General features: G+C 40.3%; 1 pseudogene; it reads left to right on the top strand.

Annotated features, from left to right (window-relative positions):
* The first annotated feature begins 11,507 nt into the window (after nucleotides 1-11,507).
* Nucleotides 11,508-11,947, top strand: LOC126252663 (fatty acid-binding protein, muscle-like; annotated as a pseudogene).
* The last annotated feature ends 2,314 nt before the right edge of the window (nucleotides 11,948-14,261 follow it).

Here is a 14,261-nt window from a genome sequence, read left to right on the forward strand (position 1 = left end):
ACACGATAACACAGAAAAGAGTAAAATAAGAAAACACATTAGCATAGCACTGAAAATAATATCTAGTTAATTGCAAGCGCAGCTGCGAAATAGTTGATGCAAATCTACGAGCATGCCACAACAGTTTTACAGTACAACAATGAAAAACTACAACTACAAAGAAGATTCTCTCTACAATTACGCGCTAGCAATAAACAATAGCTACACTAATTGCACAAACTACAGGAAAAAACCAGAAGATTCCAGTGAGGTATCCTCGGCTAAGGGTCGACATATGAAACATCCCGTTAGAAAAATTTATGAATTACTATGCTGGTAAACCCCTTACGTTATTTGATTTTCAAACAGCTGAGCAAAACTGAGCGTACTCAGACATCTCTCTCTTTACTTATTCTGATCATCACTAAACTGCTGGCGGCTCACCTCCAACTGCGCAGCGCTACACGCTGTTAACATCCAACTACCCAACACTACAATAGCAAATATTCGAACTATGCAAACCAGCCACAGACTTCACACAACACAGTCAGTGTTTTTCATATAGAGCGCTACGTGGCGTGACCTACATAAAAACCTAAACAGCCTACTTATAAAATATGAAAGCTACATAAGATTTATGTTCTATAATACCGCGTAAATACCACCTCACACTATACGATAGTACGTTCATTTTGTCTTTTATTTGAGAAACGTTCTTTACATTGTGTCTGAGTTATGAGTCTCAGAATCGCGTGGTTTTACGAAGTTACGATAAATTTCACCATTAAACCTGCGAGTTTTCAAAAGATATTAACTTAACGCCTACTTCAGATCACGGAAAACTGAAACCCTACAAAAAATACCAAATTTCATGTTGTCCGAATTAAAATTGCCTACTATCTGCGCAGATGATGACAAAATTTAATACGCTTATTGTGAAGTAAAAGAAATTCTTCGGATGTTAAGGAATGATAAAAACTAGTCTCATGCTTTAACTGTACAAGTAAAAGTCTTTTACATTATTAAATGTTTTGTTCCAGAAATTACGTTAAGACCGCTGTCTCCTTTCTGATGTTTTCAGGCTGCAGTAAAAAAAGTTAATTGTGAGGTGGCAAGTGGAAATTTACAGCAGGAAGAAAGAGAGAAGAAGAAATTTTAGGAGAACACGGAGTAGGGGAAAGGACTGAAAAGGGTAGCCACTCTGTAGACAGATAGTTAGATACCATGTTACACATTTCAAAACAATTTTAGGAACATATATAGACGCTGATCGTAATTTATTATTATGAATCTGAGTTTGCTAAAGGATAGGAGTTAAGAAGATGGATCTGCGATAATTAAAACAACGAGATATTGTTGAGGCTTTCAAATAAGTGTTATCCAATGTTGCAACATGACGAAAGCAACAAAACACAAGAAGAAAAGGATACCTTCTAAAAAAATTCTGTGTATGCTGTTCAGATCTGCCCCATAGATTTTTCGCAAAAACGTCGGAACAAAATCATAACAAGTACTTCATAATAATTATTTAATTATCAGTTTCTGTAATACAGTGGTTCCATAGGGTAGTGTAATGGTTACAGAATAGATACATCAGAAATATGTACAGTCTCTGGCCGCGGTATAGTCGATGGCTCAGCTACATAATCGCTTTGGGCAATTTTTTTAATTTCCTTTTCGACGCTGTTGTAGCTCTCACATTGCTCGGCAGTGGATTGTTTAGGATTTCAAGATTTCTTTATTTAATAATTTGCAATTTAATAACGATTTTCACTTATATTCCAGCGAATATTTTTGTTTTCTCACTGCAGGTCCCAGCAGAGCTCTGCAAGCTCTTCACAATGGCATCTGAATCAATGTCCTACCTAAACGCGTTTTCCACACTACATTAATTTATAGCTTTACACATTGCTAGTTCACAGCAAACATTCACATTATCCACTTGGCAAACTGGTGTTTCAACGTAAAATGAACACGGCTCACAACAAAAAGATTTTTAAGATGTGAAAATGTGCAGTTCCATTTCCGGTTTTTGTAATGCCAAACTAAAACATTTATCTGAAATATTACGTCTTAACTCATGTTATGAGAAATATTCGATGTACATACACTTTTTTACAGAAGCATGTCGGAACCGGTTGTCTAAAATCAGGAAATATTTTATGTGATCTGGACTCCTGAATGTTTTTTAGAAAATAAAAAGGTCGCTCCTTCTGTACTCTCAAAATGAGAAAACTAAGAGAGAATCGACGTTTTCACGTCAAAAATAATGTAGATTTGAAAATTAAATGAACATTTGGAGATAAAAAAGATACTGCCCCGTGAACAGCAAGAGTCAGTTCTATGAAGAGCAGAGGAGATAGAGGGCAGATGAAATACGTAAGTGTGTCGCACTGGAAGTAGGTTGCAGTAGTTATACGGAGATGAAGACTCTCGCAAGGGCTAGACTAGTGTGGAGAATTGCATCAAAACCGTACTTTGGACTGAAAACAACAACAAAAAGAAAAATCACTCACGTTTTAAATTATACACTCACCAGTTTATGAACTAATCGCGTATTGATGTTATAAATGTACATGGCAAGGTTTGTTCAAGATCTTCAAATATGCTATTATCGACAGAATATTTATATTTAATGTGAAGTAAATTAGAAAAGCAGTGCAAATTCGGTATACCAAAATTACCAAAACACTGCTTCCTTTCCTCTTCCCCCACGTACTTCACATTAGCAATATAAATCTATGGCAAATTTCAGACTTACATCTATTAAGACCCTCTTGCTTCATAAAACTGTAAAATTATTGTTACGTAAACAGTGTTCGATATACATACACTTTTACAGAAACAGTACAGTGCTAGAATACGTCAAGGACAGATGATAACGTACGATATGGAGACACAATAAAAAACAAAAAATTATCGAAGTTATTTGATGTACCATAATTAATTTTTAAATTAGCTAATATAAAACTCACCAGATTGGTTAATTGTTTAGTTACTGCGTATTTATACCGCAGAACAAAATATTTATGACGAACACATCTCTACATGAACTTCACAGCAAAGACTATTAAATCGTTTAACGTTACTTTTTAGCGTTTCATTAAAATAATCAACAAATATACACTCAGCTCTCAATAGTAATCCACTTTGGAAACATAGTGTATTTGCAGTTTTTATCGTTTTATATTTACAAAACTAATATTACTTTGCTGAAAAAAAAACTGAAATGTAGCTACTTAATTTGACGAAAGCTGTGTTGTGTTACGGCGTGGTGATTGTATAATTCTTGAACATAAAACGCTTACTGTTAAATTTTTAGTATAAGAACAGACCTACTTCGTTCAGTTCGGCGGTTCGGGTGGTAAGTACAATAAATGAAAAGATCTAGCGTTCAGTTGCCGGTTGGCGTAACGTTTTCTCGGTCACCTATCAGTTTATGCACCTATGGCAGTGATTTTGATAATGTGAATGTAACAAGTTGGATCGTTGTTTATAATCCACATTACACCGTAGGTATCCTATAACTGGCTGGGTAGATCAATTCAAAAGACAGAGGACGACAATGAAACAACACCTGTGGCTTTGCAGCCGAACTTCTTTTTGGAGAGAGCTTTACTTGCATTAAATTCATATTGTTGTTACTCGAAATCATTACAGAAGACTGAATGAAAATTGAATTCTTAGCACAAATGACATATCTGATAAGTTCTTCTCGGGTTATCAGACAAGTGGTGGCGTCCTCTTGTCGCAACGTTTCGACGAGTTTCGTACCCATCATCTTCTGGCGAAGATTATGAGTACGAAACTCGTCGAAACGTTGCTACAAGACAACGTCACCACTCGGCTGATAAACCGAGAAGAATTCATCAGTGGAATAACCCGAGAGAGACTGCAATCGCATATATCTGATAAGCTTTTGTAACATTCAGTTAGAGCATTTATTTATCGAATACTTTCTAACTGCCTGAACACAGTTTTACGATATTACGTCATGATATTTTTGGCTGAATGCATAACTTCATTGTTGTGGTACTGGAAAAATGTTTTTCGTAGTTTAATTTAGACTCATTGTGCTTTAAAGTTGAATCTTTTCCGTGAAGGACAAAAAGAGTTCAAACTTTTAACCAAATCTCTTTTTGAATCGAACACATGCCTATAACTCACTCTCAGCACGTTCGGTAGCTCTCAACAAATCGTCCAGAAGCTGTGAAAAATATATCGCTAAAATTGCTTTTTCACAGTATCTTCGTGTTAAAAGAATCTCTCATGACTTGAAGCACCAGTTCACATTTATAGGGCTTTTTATTTTCGAGGTCATATTAATGAACGAAAATTGGTGACCTTTCCTCTTCGACTGCATTAGCGTTTTCATGATTGATTACTACGCCCAACAAGTGAACAGACCTGCTCTCCGTATTGTTTATACACACTTGGTAATGATAAAAGTCTTTCACACTACACTTCACAGAAAACGACAGTGTATCATGTTTAAAAAAAGCTGCAAAACAATTACCATCTGAGCTATTCAGATATTATACTAGGCGACTCAGATCAGCTAGAGGCTCCATGCAGACATATCAAGATTAAAGGCATTGCTTTTGGTTCGAATGTTAGTGCATCACACTCTCTTACGCTTTGACTGAGTTCCGTATCAGCTTACAAATCCCTACAAAAAGGGAAACAAAAAACCATCCACATCGTTTTATTCTCAGTTACGGTTTCTTGGTCTTTGCACCCCCCCCCCCTTCCACCCTTCCCCCCCCCCCCCCCCCCCCCGTCGGACACTGCTTCCGGGATTCGTTCGGAGAGGCGCGCAGACCTCCAGGTGAATATTGGGCTGGTATCCACGTCCCGCCTCAGTTACACGGTCCGAAAACATTTAGAAAACTTTCGCACACTTTGACGCAGGATAACACTAGGCGCAGACTAATGGGCTACACAAGTTCCGTCCCGGCGGGGAAAGGCGTAGCAACAGTGAGGGCGTACATCCAGCATCTACCACTACCACTTTAAAATCCAATAATTGACGAGCTGAGTCGACGCAGATACCGGAAAAGGCCAGGAAGAAGAATAACAAAATGATATTATTTCCTCCTTTTTATTTGGGGGTACGAAATAATATTTTAATATTAGAAAATATCTATGTACAAAAATGACTAAACGTAAACACTGTACTGAATGCAGAACATGTAAAATTTACAAACGTGAGGTGAAGTTCTGAAAATAATAAATTAATAAAACAAATACATTGCAAGGAAAATAAGGTCCATAAAGGCGACAAAATAGCGAAAAGTGAATGTGCAGTCACATTTTTGTCGATTTAAACTTCCACTAGCAACGAAGGAGAAAGCACTGGATTTCGTAAGATGTAAACTAGAAGCAAAAACTTCACAACTAAATAAGGTATCAATTGTATAAGGAAATACGAAAATGTAGAGAGATATTATGTATAATGTATTTCGAAAATGACCTCAGATGAAAGCAAAGCAGGTCGGACGAAAATTAAGTGTAGTAGGCTTAAGACCAAGAAATTAGCGATATCTTATGTACAGTTCATCACGTTACCTATGACACAAAGTAAATTTAATTTTATTGACAGTAAATTATCTTCTTGATTAATCAGTTCATATGATTTCCGTTAAGTACTGATTCGAATAAAAATATGTCTCACGCAGTTTCTATTACAATACTGCGCATGTGAAAAATTTAACAGCGAGCCGAAGTGGCCGTGCGGTTCTAGGCGCTGCAGTCTGGAACCGCGAGACAGCTACGGTCGCAGGTTCGAATCCTGCCTCGGGCATGGATGTGTGTGATGTCCTTAGGTTAGTTAGGTTTAACTAGTTCTAAGTTCTGGGGGACTAATGACCTCAGAAGTTGAGTCCCATAGTGCTCAGAGCCATTTGAACCAATTGAACCAAGAATTTAACAAAACAGAGCATATTTACAACCACAAGCTACCATTTAGATTTTTGTAGCATTTTCAATAATATTTAGGATAATATGGACCAACTACAAATCATCTTTGATGAGTCTTTATTTGCTCATTTAAGACCTGTAACTTTACATTCACTTGTCTTACCAGTCTACTAACAGAAATGTTACCATAAACTTCTGCATCGAGCACATCAGGCCTGATCTACTATTCTCTTCCGTCATTAAATGACATACTGGCACGCCGAACGTATCGAGGTACGCGTCAGTTTCTACTGTGCTATCCGATGGGTCCGCGTGTGGAGAAACGGAGAGCTGGCAGCTGCAGCCGACTCGGCGACGGCGCATCCATACTTAACGCATCAATTACCCTCGGCGCCTGCCGCGTAGGCCGCCCGCGGCGCGCACAGCCGCCAGCTTTTAACCGCGGCACGGCCTGTCGCTTGCTCTACTTTGCTCTCCCCCATTCTGCTCGCTCCCTCCGCGCCCCTCTCACCACTCTCGCTGCCTCCCTTCCCCCTCTTCCGCTGTCCCTGCGTCCCCTGATGTCCCAATTTTCGTCACAACTGCTTGCTTTGCGCCATTGTCAGCCCTGAAAACTTTCTCTAATTGCTGGATTGACTGGCAGTGCCTTTACTTGAAAGAGAACGTTAATCGTGTGCAAATTACTGGATTCTGTGGTATTGCCTTCTCAGAGCGCAAAGATTAACTGGTATTACCGTTTTTCCTCTCATTAAATCCTAAACTGGAAGAGTGCAGCACAAGCAGTACAGGAAATTCTGCCATCTATGCTGTTCCCCAAAACGTATGGAGCAAACGCAGAGGAAATAACTGTGTTATCTGTGTGGTTATCACTAAGTAAATAGCTATCTTTAATACTTCTTGTGCCAATAATGGTCTCAGTGAAATATAGTTGAAACACTCAAAGTAACAGAATATTATTTTCAATTTAAAGTTACTTTCATTGACAAAATGGTAAAGAAAAATTCTGTAAGAGTTAATACTATAAAATTTTCCTTTTTACAAATATTTATTTCTTGTCTGCTGTATACAGTGTGAGGAAAACGAGGTCAGTCCCAAAAAACGAAATTGATCTTTCTTAATTAATATTACAGAAGATTCTGGTAACTCCTATCTTTGATCTCGATACAGCACTATGCTCGATTTATAAAACTGTGAGATATGAGTAGCAGCTCTAACTGAGTGATATCAGGAATAGCGTTTACAATGTTCAACTGTAGCTCTCCCAGTTTATGAGGATTATTTGAGTACTCCTGACCCTTCAATTTGCCCACAGATAGAAATAACTGGTGAGAGAAAAGGTGAGCGAGGTGGACAAGAGATTACACTGCCTCTGAAGATAGTCCTCTCCTCACCGAACAATTCATACACTCGTGACTTTGTTTTCAGATGTGTGTGCTGTTGTTCCGTCTTGCTGAAAATATCTATACAGTCATTCAGCTTCTTCGAGTGGAGCCACGTATGAATTAAACTGGTTCTGGGCATACTGATGTGATATTTTGAAGGTGGCTGCCCTTCAGCAACGGTTAGAGATAAGTAAATGAATCGAAAGAAGCGAACAAGTTGCAAGAAAAGGTGGTTTTATTCAACTGGCTTTATTCCTTTGACGAGTCGCCTTGAAGGTCATAAAATAACCTGACATTTTATTTCATTTGTTTTATTTCTGGATTTTAACGATTCTTACTTGAAAAGAACTAACCATAGAGACCAGCATATTTATTAACATATATAATAATGTGCGCTGGCAGCATATTTTCATTGGATAATTGTCAGATAGCTTCATTATTTGGTGTTTATTCACGACATCGTAGTCGAAGGTCGAATAAAACCACCTTTTGTTGCAGCTGGTTGGCTACTTTCCATTCGTTTGCATACTGGTTAGCTTTAACACTTTGACGAAAGAATCGTATTACGATGCGGACATTGCGCACCAAACCGCACTCTTGAGATTATGCAGACGGCTCTTCACAGTAGCAATGGGATTCTAAAGCATAATGGCGCATGTTCTGTGAGTTCACATACTCTGACAGGCTGAACCAAGCCACAACTGAGGATCCACAGCTCCTGATTCCACTTCACTCAGTAAAGACTGGCTGAACTGATGAGGCGTAAGTCCGTCTGGACTTAGGCACAACAGTAAGTTTTTAAGTGTAATAATGATAATGTTTCGACATGACGATCTCTTAGTTCCCATTCGCACAGATATACGACGTTGAGATTTCGTCAGTCTTTGTTCCCGGTTTTCCTCCACTGTAGAAAGTTTTTTACTGATCGAAATATATTCAGATAGCTACGCCTTTTTGCGCTTCTGAGCGCGATACACGTAATTTAGTCTCTAACTTTTGCATTTCAGACTGCTGGAGGTTCTGCTAAAATACACAATCAATTCCGCACATTTTTTCACGAGCTGTGTTTGCCTAACACTCGACACTGAACAAGAGCTACTTTATCGTACCATTTTGTGTTGCATTCAGCTGTTCACTAAACATGTCTACTTCTCTGTTAGTCAGCAGTGAAGTACTCGGGATAGAGGACTTAAGTTTCCAGCATTTTCTGTAATGGGCAGTTCTTATGTTCATTGCCAGCAGTCAGCTCCACGTTAGTTTGATAGATAATTTCCGGGCAAGTTTTATTTTCACAAATAATTTGTGTGAAAGGACTGGAAATGAAATGGGACGAGAGAGAGATAGGAAGTAAGCAATGAGTTCTACCTGCACAGGACACTGCGGCAACGCAACGGCGAGAGTTGAAAATACTACCCGCATCGGGACTCGAATTCGAATGGTCCGCTTCTTTAGAAAGGTTGCCTTAACGTCCTCGGCTGTCCGAACACGATTTCTGTTAGACCCCGATTCCCAACTTCCCGCTCGCAGCACCGCAACGACTCCCGCCCATTAACCCCAATACTTGCAAATTTTCGGTTCCCGTGGGAGTTTGAGCCGACAGGAGTAGCCGAGCGGTTCTAGGCGCTACAGTCCGGAACCGCGCGACCGCTACGGTCGCAGGGCCGAATCCTGCCTCGGGCATGGATGTGTGTGATGTCCTTAGGTTAGTTAGGTTTAAGTAGTTCTAAGTTCTAGGGGACTGATGACCACGGCAGTTAAGTCCCATAGTGCTCAGAGCCATTTGAACCACTTGAACCGCAGGAGTTTGACGTTGGTTGTCCATCGCCGGTGTTCACCGCAATCCCTGTGCGGCTGAAATTCGTTACTTCCTTGCCATTTCTCTCCCATCTTGTTACGTTTTCACTCCTTTCACGGCAGCTCTTCATGTATGTATCGTAACTGCTTCACCGCAAATGAAATAGAGAAATATTTCACAGACGTTCTCGATATTGAATCAATGCGTCTAGTGTGTGAACGCTATGCTAGGTGGAGAAATAGCAAGTAAAGTTACAGGAAAATACAGGCTTGCCAATAACAACAAGATGAAAGACGATTTGAGTTCTGTAGTAGATTTCATATATTATACAAAATACAATTCGTAAATCACAAGAGGTATGCTCTGCAAAGGCCAATATATAAGGCATAATACCAAACGGATTTAATTCTCATGAAAAGAGATTTAGAATCACATAATGAATTTTAAGGTGTACCCACGAGCGGATATAGACTGAACTCATGGAGGTGTAGTTATAAAGAGTATCCTGAAGTTTAACGGGGTCGTCAGGAAGAGCAGTATACATGGAAGTGAGATAGGAATTACTGACGAAAGACGATGTGGATTCTGAGTTCTCTGTACAGGTGCAGGTGGACCCTGGGCAGAGAAGACGATGAGGTGGCCGTCTGAATGGAGCTCTTTTCAAATAAAAGAGTTCATTTCAAAACATGTTACAATATTCTTGCGCACAGAACAGGTTTGGACGCTTCCGATTCGGAATGCAGGGGCCATTATTCGATCGAGATCGCCACTGGAAGATGTACTTTTGGTGGTGGTTCGAAAAATAAAGAGAGGGAAGAGATGGTTATGTCATAGCTAGCTGAAGGATGGATCCAGAGGGATCATCCAGTCCTGGACCGACGCTCGAGCAACGAACGTCAGCCAACGCGTGATTTCTTTCCTTCGCTCGCTAGTGGCTGTTCAAAGTGATGTAGAGGGGCTTGTTGGTCATCTATTTCAAGGGCACGAGGGCGCAAATAACTTATGCCGAGGCGACGAGTCTACTGGACGCGTAGGCCACTTCGAATTGTTCTCGAAACTCATAGACGAAGATTTAAATGAAAAGAAAGTTTAGAAATATTTTTAAAAAATTCACGGTAGCCTCTAGGCTGGCTAGGAGGCGAGCTCATCTCCGAGGTTGTCGATAACAGCGATACTGTACACCACATCAAGTAGTTGAGTTGAGGAACGGCCATCTCTACAAGGCAGTAGGTTTTAAAAAGAGCAAATGCTAATAAATTCTAAGTAAGGGATCAATAAGTCAGTTCACAAAGATACTTGTATAACCATTGCAGGGTACATGAAATAGAAATGATCACATGGGGTCTCTAATACGTAAACCGGATGGCATACCGCGGCTCATTGTTCAATAAAGCCTAAAAATCGTGGGTTTTGGAGATTTGTGAGATACTTTTTTGCTAATGTGGTGAATTAAAACTGCACGGCGGACCCAAATGTGATTCAAACGCTTGCCTTTCGGGAATATGCACCAACCAACTGAGCTACCAGGCACAATATACGATCCATCCACACAACCTTAATTCTGACAGTAGCTGTCCCCCAACCCCAAGGCAAAGTTTAAATCCCTTTCCAACTCACAGATTTAACCTGCTCGGAGGTTTCAAAACAGCTTATATTCTGCTGGAAAGCGAAAGATTTTTTTTACTCTTTTTCTTGAGTTGTTTATCCAGTTCCAGAGATGAGTCATGGACAGAGATATTTAACAGCGTAAAGAAGTAGATTTTATGTTTATATTTATGGTCCAGCCGTAGGAATATTTATTTAATTTCAAGTTATTTAAATGTAACTCCAGTATTTCGTATGCGTTTAAATACGTTTGGGGGTGTACATGGGCTTGGTGACATGCAGGGGGCGTTGTAGCCAATCACAGTTCTCGTTAATGGTGAGACTGTATGGAAGTGTGCATGTGGTATACACAGCAATTTCACGTATGGAGAGAGGAGAAGCGTCTGAAGTGGTGCTGTATCAACAGACATGCTTAAAAGTGCAGAAAAACTAATTCAAAAGGAACTTACGGACGTAGTTAAAGATCGTCCACAGAGGAAGAAAGTTCTTCAAAACTGACACAGTTATGTAATTGTTGTCCTTCACAATAAGTACGTGGTACATTACTGGCAATATTTAAGTAATGCAAGGAAAATGGCAAACAGCTGTTGAGTATCTACAAAAATAATTTCATACTATAAAAATTATAGTACACAAAAGACTACGCCTGCAGATAAGCGAATGTTAATCGGGATATACCAAACCACTACAGGCAAATGATACAATATTTAAAATTGTTTGCGGTGTAAACCAGGCCCTAAAATGATTTTAATCACAAGTGTGCCTCCGTGGATCCGTGGATGGATAGTCTGCGGGCCGTCTGTGAGAGTGTGCGCATGTGAACGCCGATGGCCGTAGTTTTCTCGTGTTGTCAGGTAATTTACAGCATCGTGTCTGTGAGCGAATTTAGTGGTCGTAAATACAATCTCGATAGTAGCGAGAACTTTGATAAACTGCTGAAATCGCTCGGTGTAGGCACGGTGACCCGCAAGATGGGTAACGCAAAGAGCCTCGTCATTGAGCTGATAAAGGACGACGACGTGTACACGCTAAAGTCCTCGTCGACGTTCAAGAACACGGTCATAACCTTCAAACTCAGCGAGGAGTCTTGGGAGGAAACTCCGGACGGTAGTAAAATAAAGTCCACGGTCACCCAGGAGGGCAACAAGCAGCACCGCATCCAGAAGCCCGACATCACACTACCACGCGGAAGTCCTCGCGAGAAGAGGTGAAGATGACCCTGACGGTGGACGGCATTGTATGTACGAGAATTTACAAAACGGTGTAGGACTGCACATTTTATCATTCAGTATAATTATGTAATTTTTTTGGAAGTTAACTGTTAATAATTTGTAGGAAAATTAGTTTCCTAACCATGGCATGTTGCTTCATAATCATTTAACTGATACTTACTCTTTGAAATTAATGATATTAGTGTCTATATTAATTTCAGCTTTTTGATATTAAAATGTAAAAGTTGTAGTATTTAGTCTGAACAGATCTTGAAGTTCCTTGGTAGTTATTGTATTCTGCATTTGATATAATTTTTTCAAAATTAAAACGTATTTACTGTAAGTTAATAAACTTAAACCAGAAAATAAAGTGGTAAACTGCCTAATTACAATGTATACAACTTTGCTTCCGCCGCTTTTTTCCCCAAAATTTGAGGCTTTAATTAAAACAAATTGGTTACACATGTATCATTCCAAGTATTTTCCAGCGATGGCCACTACACTTTCCCATCTTTCGGGCAGTGTACGAATCCCGCGTCGAAAAAATTGTTCGTCTTTTGAAGCGATCCACGAATCGATACAATTTGTGACTTCTTCATGAGATCGGAAGTGTTGATCAGCCAGGTCACGCGTCATTGATCTAAACAGGTGATAGTCAGAGGGAGCAATGTCTGGAGAATACGGCGGGTGAGGTAGGACTTCACATTTTAACGTTTCCAAGTACGTTTTGACCTCTTTTGCAACGTGTGGTCCAGCGTTGTCGTGCTGCACAATCACTTTATCGTGCCTCTCGCTGCATTGCGTCTGTTTGTCTTTTAATGCTCTGCTCATACGCATTAATTGCGTACCATAAGGAGCACCTGTGATTGTTTAACTTAGTTTTAACACCTCATAGTACACGACGCCGAGCTGGTCCCACCAAATGCAGAGCATGATCTTGGAGCCGTGAATATTCGGTTTGGCCGGTACATCCCCATGAGTTTTTGCGTTTATGGTTATCGTCATGAACCCATTTTTCGTCCCCGGTCACAATTCGATGCAGAAATCCCTTTCGCATCTGAAGCAACTGTTCACAAACACAAAAACGCCCTTCAACGTCTCTTGGTTTCAGCTCGCACGGGACCCAAGATCCTTCTTTCTGAATCACGCCCATAGCCTTGAGACGTTTTGAAATGGTTTGTTGAGTCACTTCCCACTAATCGTGCCAGTTCAAATCAAATGGTTCAAATGGCTCTGAGCACTATGGGACTCAACATCTTAGGTCATAAGTCCCCTAGAACTTAGAACTAATTAAACCTAACTAACCTAAGGGCATCACACACACCCATGCCCGAGGCAGGATTCGAACCTGCGACCGTAGCAGTCGCGCGGTTCCGGACTGCGCGCCTAGAACCGCGAGACCACCGCGGCCGGCCGTGCCAGTTAGTCTTGAGTTTGACGCGGGTATTCACTCAGCAATGTCTCCAATTCTGCATCTTCGAAAACATTATCTCTTCCACTACTGTGCCGGGCTACGACGTTAAAATCACCGTTCTTGAAGCTCTGAAACCACTCACGACACGTTCTTTCAGTAATAGAATCCTTACCATACGTACCTGAGAGAATTCGACAAGACTCAACAGCTGTTTTCTTCATATTGAAACAAATCAGTAACACCTCCAGGAAATGACGAGAATTAGGCTCGTAAACTGACATTTTCAATCAAGAACAACTTTATGATACAGACACAAATCGACTGATGTTTGAATGAGGTTATGTTGACTTAGGTCCAAGCTAACTGCCTGACTTCTTTGATCTATCTCTTTCGACCGCTGCTTATCGCTGTCGCCACCTATCGGCAAACGGCGGAAGTAAAGTTGTACACCTTGTATGAATCAAAAAGTCTCGGGTTCGATCTTCAGTTAATCCTACTATTTTTAGAGGTCAGTTACAACTTCCTTCACCTTTGGCAATGTGTAAAATACTGAACTGCTCAGTCGTTAGGAGTCCACGTTCAACTGTATGTCTCTCTGTCTCACTATAACAGTTCAGGGTTCTAAGGAGGCAGTGGCAAACATCCTCCAATAAAACAACGCTTAGTAAATCAGTGCGGTGTTCGAACTAACATTCGGGTTGGTGGCAGCTATATCGCTTTAACATAAATTGAGGAGACAAAAGTAATTTCCTCTGGCATGGAGGTGTGTGATGTCCTTAGGTTAGTTAGGTTTAAGTAGTTCTAAGTTCTAGGGGACTGGTGACCTCAGAAGTTAAGTCCCATAGTGGTTCAAATGGCTCTGAGCACTATGGGACTTAACATCTGAGGTCATCAGTCCCTTAGAAATTAGAACTACTTAAACCTAACTAACCTACGGACATCACATACATCCATGC

This window comes from Schistocerca nitens, chromosome 4 (assembly GCF_023898315.1).
Source record: "Schistocerca nitens isolate TAMUIC-IGC-003100 chromosome 4, iqSchNite1.1, whole genome shotgun sequence".
Lineage (NCBI taxonomy): Eukaryota > Metazoa > Arthropoda > Insecta > Orthoptera > Acrididae > Schistocerca > Schistocerca nitens.